General features: G+C 51.7%; 2 non-coding genes across 2 annotated transcripts; both read left to right on the top strand.

Annotated features, from left to right (window-relative positions):
* The first annotated feature begins 1,002 nt into the window (after positions 1-1,002).
* TRNAN-GUU (transfer RNA asparagine (anticodon GUU)) lies at positions 1,003-1,076 on the top strand. The gene has a single exon. It is a non-coding gene; the product is annotated as a tRNA-Asn (tRNA).
* A 2,565-nt stretch (positions 1,077-3,641) lies between these two features.
* TRNAN-GUU (transfer RNA asparagine (anticodon GUU)) lies at positions 3,642-3,715 on the top strand. Its single transcript has one exon. It is a non-coding gene; the product is annotated as a tRNA-Asn (tRNA).
* The last annotated feature ends 3,215 nt before the right edge of the window (positions 3,716-6,930 follow it).

Below are 6,930 nucleotides of genomic sequence, written 5' to 3'. Positions count from 1 at the left end.
CTTCGGCTGTTAAGCAAAAGGTTGGAGGTTCGAGCCCTCCCGAGAACGGTGTGTCTCTTTTTTTTCTTTACGCTGATAGCTTTGGAGAAATGTTCTGACGGTGGTGAGAGTGGAGCACGACTGTCTCCGTGGCGCAATCTGCTATAGCGTCGGCTGTTAACCAAAAGGTTGGAGTTTCGAGCCCTCCCACGAGTGGTGTGTCGCTTTTTTTTCTTAGCACTGATATCTTTGGAGAAGTGTTCTGACCGTGGTGAGGGTGGAGCGCGACTGTCTCCGTGGCGCAATTGGCTAGCGCGTTGGGCTGTTAACCATAAGGTTGGAGGGTCGAACCCTCCCATAAGAGGTGTGTCTCTTTTTTTCTTTGCGCTGATACCTTTGAAAAGTTGTTCTGATGGTGGTGAGAGTGGAGCACGACTACCTCCGTGACGCAATTGGCTAGCGCGTTCGGCTTTTGACCAAAAGTTTGGAGGTTCGAGCCCTCCCGAGAGCGGTGTGTCTCTTTTTTTTCTTTGCGCTGATAGCTTTGGAGAAATGTTCTGACGGTGGTGAGAGTGGCGCACGACTGTCTCCGTGGCGCAATCTGCTAGTGCGTCGGCTGTTAACCAAAAGGTTGGAGGTTCGAGCCCTCCCGAGAGCGGTGTGTCTCTTTTTTCTTTGTGCTGACAGCTATGGAGAAATGTTCCGACAGTGGTGAGAGTGGAGCACGACTGTCTCCGTGGCACAATCTGCTAGTTCGTCGGCTGTTAAGCAAAAGGTTGGAGGTTCGAACCCTCCCCGGGAGCAGCGTGTCACTTTTTTTCTTTGCGCTGGTAGCTTTGGAGAAACGTTCTTACGGTGGTGAGAGTGGACCGCGCTTGGGTACGTGGTGCAATGGCTAGCGCGATCGGCTGTTAACAAAAAGGTTGGAGGTTCTAGCCCTCCCATGAGCGGTGTGTCGCTTTTTTTCTTTGCACTGATATCTTTGGAGAAGTGTTGTGACCGTGATGAGAGTGGAGCACGACTGTCTCCGTGGCGCAATTGGCTAGCGCGTTGGGCTGTTAACCAAAAGGTTGGAGGTTCGAGCCCTCCCGGGAGCAGTGTGTAGCTTTTTTTCTTTGCGCTGATAGCTTTAGAGAAACGTTCTGACGCTGGTGAGAGTGGAGCGCGGTTGGGTCCGTGGTGCAATGGCTAGCGCGATCGGCTGTTAACCAAAAGGTTGGAGGTTCGAGCTCTCCCATGAGCGGTGTGTCACTTTTTTTTCTTTGCACTGATATCTTTGGAGAAGTGTTCTGACCATGGTGAGAGTGGAGCACGACTGTCTTCGTGGCGTGGTTGGCTAGCGCGTTGGTCTGGTAGCCAAAAGGATGGAGGTTCGAACCCTCCCAAGAGCGGTGTGTCTCTTTTTTTCTTTGCTCTGATACCTTTGGAAAAATGTTCTGATTGTGGTGAAAGTGGAGCATGACTACCTCCGTGACGCAATAGGCTAGCGCGTTTGGCTGATAACCAAAAGTTTGGAGGTTCGAGCCCTCCGGAGAGCGGTGCGTCTTTTTTTTCTTTGCGCTGACAGCTATGGAGAAATGTTCTGACGGTGGTGAGAGTAGAGCACGACTGTCTCCGTATCGCAATCGGCTAGTGCGTCGGCTGTTAAGCAAAAGATTGGAGGTTCCAGCCTTCCCGGGAGCAGTGTGTCTCTTTTTTTCTTTGCTCTGATAACTTTGGAGAAACGTTCTGACGGTGGTGACAGTAGAGCGCGGTAGGGTCCGTGGTGCAATGGCTAGCGCAATCGGCTGTTAACCAAAAGGTTGGAGGTTCGAGCCCTCCCATGAGCGGTGTGTCGCTTTTTTTTCTTTGCACTGATATCTTTGTAGAATTGTTCTGATGGTGGTGAGAGTGGAACACGACTGTCTCCATGGTGCAATTGGCTAGCGCGTTGGGCTGTTAACCAAAAGGTTGGAGGTTCCAACCCTCCCATGAGCGGTGTGTCTCTTTTTTTCTTTGCGCTGATACCTTTGGAAAAATGTTCTGATGGTGGTGAGAGTAGAGCACGACTGTCTACGTGGCGCATTTGGCTAGCGCGATCGGCTCTTTAACGAAAGGTTGGAGGTTCGAGCCCTCCCGGGAGCGGCGTTTCGCTTTTTTCTTTGCGCTGACAGCTGTGGAGAAACGTTCTGACGGTGGTGAGAGTAGAGCACGACTGTCTACGTGGCGCATTTGGCTAGCGCGATCGGCTGTTTACCGAAAGGTTGGAGGTTTGAGCCCTCCCGGGAGCGGCGTTTCGCTTTATTCTTGCGCTGACAGCTATGGAGAAATGTTCCGACAGTGGTGAGAGTGGAGCACGACTGTCTCCGTATCGCAATCTGCTAGTGCGTCGGCTGTTAAGCAAAAGGTTGGAGGTTCGAGCCCTCCCAGGAGCAGTGTGTCTCTTTTTTTTGCGCTGATAGCTTTGGAGAAACGTTCTGACGGTGGTGACAGTGGAACGCGGTTGAGTCCGTGGTGCAATGGCTAGCGCAATGGGCTGTTAACGAAAAGGTTGGAGGTTCGAGCCCTCCCATGAGCGGCGTGTTGCTTTTTTTCTTTGCACTGATATTTTTGGAGAAGTGTTCTGACAGTGTTGAGAGTGGAGCACGACTGTCTCCGTGGCGCAATTGGCTAGCGCGTTGGGCGGTTAACCATAAGGTTGGAGGTTCGAGCCCTCCCATGAGCGGTGTGTCGCTTTTTTTTCTTTGCACTGATATCTTTGGAGAAGTGTTCTGACCGTGGTGAGTGTGGAGCACGACTGTCTCCGTGGCGCAACTGGCTCGCGCGTTGGGCTGTTAACCATAAGGTTGGAGATTCGAACCCTCCCATAAGAGGTGGGTCTCTTTTTTTTTGCGCTGATACCTTTGAAAAATTGTTCTGATGGTGGTGAGAGTGGAGCACGTCTACCTCCGTGACGCAATTGGCTAGCGCGTTCGCCTTTTGACCAAGAGTTTGGAGGTTCGAGCCCTCCCATGAGCGGTGTGCCGCTTTCTTTTCTTTGCACTGATATCTTTGGAGAAGTGTTCTGACCATGGTGAGAGTGGAGCACGAACTGTCTCCATGGCGCAATTGGCTAGCGCGTTGGGCTGTTAACCAAAAGGCTTGAGGTTCGAACCCTCCCATGAGCGGTGTGTCTCTTTTTTTCTTCGCGCTGGTACCTTTGGAAAAATGCTCTGATGGTGGTGAGAGTGGAGCACGACTACCTCCGTGACGGAATTGGCTAGCGCGTTCGGCTGTTGACCAAAAGTGTGGAGGTTCGAGCCCTTCTGAGAGCGGTGTGTCTCTTTTTTTTTCTTTGCACTGATAGCATTGGAGAAATGTTCTGACGGTGGTGAGAGTGGATCAAGACTGTCTCCGTGGCACAATCTGCTAGTTCGTCGGCTGTTAAGCAAAAGGTTGGAGGTTCGAACCCTCCCCGGGAGCAGCGTGTCACTTTTTTTCTTTGCGCTGGTAGCTTTGGAGAAACGTTCTTACGGTGGTGAGAGTGGACCGCGCTTGGGTACGTGGTGCAATGGCTAGCGCGATCGGCTGTTAACCAAAAGGTTGGAGGTTCTAGCCCTCCCATGAGCGGTGTGTCGCTTTTTTTTCTTTGCACTGATATCTTTGGAGAAGTGTTGTGACCGTGATGAGAGTGGAGCACGACTGCCTCCGTGGCGCAATTGGCTAGCGCGTTGGGCTGTTAACCAAAAGGTTGGAGGTTCGAGCCCTCCCGGGAGCAGTGTGAAGCTTTTTTTCTTTGCGCTGATAGCTTTAGAGAAACGTTCTGACGCTGGTGAGAGTGGAGCGCGGTTGGGTCCGTGGTGCAATGGCTAGCGCGATCGGCTGTTAACCAAAAGGTTGGAGGTTCGAGCTATCCCATGAGCGGTGTGTCACTTTTTTTTCTTTGCACTGATATCTTTGGAGAAGTGTTCTGACCATGGTGAGAGTGGAGCGCGACTGTCTCCGTGGCGTGGTTGGCTAGCGCGTTGGTCTGTTAACCAAAAGGATGGATGTTCGAACCCTCCCAAGAGCAGTGTGTCTCTTTTTTTCTTTGCGCTGATACCTTTGGAAAAATGTTCTGATGGTGGTGAGAGTAGAGCACGACTGTCTACGTGGCGGATTTGGCTAGCGCGATCGGCTGTTTAACGAATGGTTGGAGGTTTGAGCCCTCCCGGGAGCGGCGTTTCGCTTTTTTTTGCGCTGACAGCTATGGAAAAATGTTCCGACAGTGGTGAGAGTGGAGCACGACTGTCTCCGTGGCGCAATCTGCTAGTGCGTCGGCTGTTGAGCAAAGGTTGGAGGTTCGATCCCTCCCGAGAGCAGTGTGTCTCTTTTTTTCTCTGCGCTGATAGCTTTGGAGAAATGTTCTGACGGTGGTGAGAGTGGATCACGACTGTCTTCGTGGCGCAATTGGCTAGCGCGTTCGGCTGTTAACCAAAAGGTTGGAGGTTCGAGCCCTCCCACGAGCGGTGTGTCGCTTTTGTTTCTTTGCACTGATATTTTTGGAGAAGTGTTCTGATGGTGGTGAGAGTGGAACACGACTGTCTCCATGGTGCAATTGGCTAGCGCGTTGGGCTGTTAACCAAAAGGTTGGAGGTTCGAACCCTCCCATGAGCGGTGTGTCTCTTCTTTTCTTTGCGCTGATACCTTTGGAAAAATGTTCTGATGGTGGTGAGAGTAGAGCACGACTGTCTACGTGGCGCATTTGGCTAGCGCGATCGGCTGTTTAACGAAAGGTTGGAGGTTCGAGCCCTCCCGGGAGCGGCGTTTCGCTTTTTTCTTTGCACTGACAGCTATGGAGAAATGTTCCGACAGTGGTGAGAGTGGAGCACGACTGTCTCCGTGGCTCAATCTGCTAGTGCGTCGGCTGTTAAGCAAAGGTTGGAGGTTCGATCCCTCCCGAGAGCAGTGTGTCTCTTTTTTTCTTTGCGCTGATAGCTTTGGAGAAATGTTCTGACGGTGGTGAGAGTGGAGCACGCCTGTCTCCGTGGCGCAATCTGCTAGTGCTTCGGCTGTTTAGCAAAAGGTTGGAGGTTCGAGCCCTCCCGAGAACGGTGTGTCTCTTTTTTTTTTCTTTACGCTGATAGCTTTGGAGAAATGTTCTGACGGTGGTAAGAGTGGCGCACCACTTTTTCTATGGCAGAATCGGCTAGCGCGATCAACTGTTATCCAAAAGGTTGGAGGTTCGAGCCCTTCCGAGTGCAGTGTGTCTCTTTTTTTTCTTTGCGCTGATAGCTTTGGAGAAATGTTCTGACGGTGGTGAGAGTGGAGCACGACTGTCTCCGTGGCGCAATCTGCTATAGCGTCGGCTGTTAACCAAAAGGTTGGAGTTTCGAGCCCTCCCACGAGTGGTGTGTCGCTTTTTTTTCTTTGCACTGATATCTTTGGAGAAGTGTTCTGACCGTGGTGAGGGTGGAGCACGACTGTCTCCGTGGCGCAATTGGCTAGCGCGTTGGGCTGTTAACCATAAGGTTGGAGGGTCGAACCCTCCCATAAGAGGTGTGTCTCTTTTTTTCTTTGCGCTGATACCTTTGAAAAATTGTTCTGATGGTGGTGAGAGTGGAGCACGACTACCTCCGTGACGCAATTGGCTAGCGCGTTCGGCTTTTGACCAAAAGTTTGGAGGTTCGAGCCCTCCCGAGAGCGGTGTGTCTCTTTTTTTTCTTTGCGCTGATAGCTTTGGGGAAATATTCTGACGGTGGTGAGAGTGGACCACGACTGTCTCCGTGGCGCAATCTGCTAGGGCGTCGGCTGTTAAGCAAAAGGTTTGAGGTTCGAGCCCTCCCGAGAGTGGTGTGTCTCTTTTTTTGCGCTGATAGCTTTGGAGAAATGTACTGACGGTGGTGAGAGCGGCGCACGACTGTTTCCGTGGCAGAATCGACTAGCGCGATCAACTGTTATCCAAAAGGTTGGAGGTTCGAGCCCTCCCGAGAGCGATGTGTCTCTTTTTTTTTTCTTTGCGCTGATAGCTTTGGAGAAATGTTCTGACGGTGGTGAGAGTGGAGCACGCCTGTCTTCGTGGTGCAATCTGCTAGTGCTTCGGCTGTTAAGCAAACGGTAGGAGGTTCGAGCCCTCCCATGAGCGGTGTGTCGCTTTTGTTTCTTTGCACTGATATCTTTGTAGAAGTGTTCTGATGGTGGTGAGAGTGGAACACGACTGTCTCCATGGTGCAATTGGCTAGCGCGTTGGGCTGTTAACCAAAAGGTTGGAGGTTCGAACTCTCCCATGACCGGTGTGTCTCTTTTTTTCTTTGCGCTGATACCTTTGGAAAAATGTTCTGATGGTGGTGAGAGTAGAGCACGACTGTCTACGTGGCGCATTTTGCTAGCGCGATCGGCTGTTTAACGAAAGGTTGGAGGTTTGAGCCCTCCCGGGAGCGGCGTTTCGCTTTTTTCTTTGCGCTGACAGCTATGAAGAAATGTTCCGACAGTGGTGAGAGTGGAGCACGACTGTCTCCGTGGTGCAATCTGCTAGTGCGTCGGCTGTTAAGCAAAGGTTGGAGGTTCGATCCCTCCCGAGAGCAGTGTGTCTCTTTTTTTCGTTGCGCTGATAGCTTTGGAGAAATGTTCTGACGGTGTTGAGAGTGGAGCACGGCTGTCTCCGTGGCGCAATCTGCTAGTGCTTCGGCTGTTAAGCAAAAGGTTGGAGGTTCCAGCCCTCCCGAGAACGGTGTGTCGCTTTTTTTTTCTTTACGCTTATAGCTTTGGAGAAATGTTCTGAGACGGTGGTAAGAGTGGCGCACCACTTTTTCCGTGGCAGAATCGGCTAGCGCGATCAACTGTTATCCAAAAGGTTGGAGCTTCGAGCCCTCCCGAGAGCAGTGTGTCTCTTTTTTTTCTTTGCGCTGATAGCTTTGGAGAAATGTTCTGACGGTGGTGAGAGTGGAGCACGACTGTCTCCGTGGCGCAATCTGCTATAGCGTCGGCTGTTAACCAAAAGGTTGGAGGTTCGAG

This window comes from Rhipicephalus microplus, unplaced genomic scaffold (assembly GCF_043290135.1).
Source record: "Rhipicephalus microplus isolate Deutch F79 unplaced genomic scaffold, USDA_Rmic scaffold_20, whole genome shotgun sequence".
Classification (NCBI taxonomy): Eukaryota; Metazoa; Arthropoda; class Arachnida; order Ixodida; family Ixodidae; genus Rhipicephalus; species Rhipicephalus microplus.
Note: the sequence above shows the minus strand (reverse complement) of the source record. Positions and strands in the feature narration are given on the sequence as shown.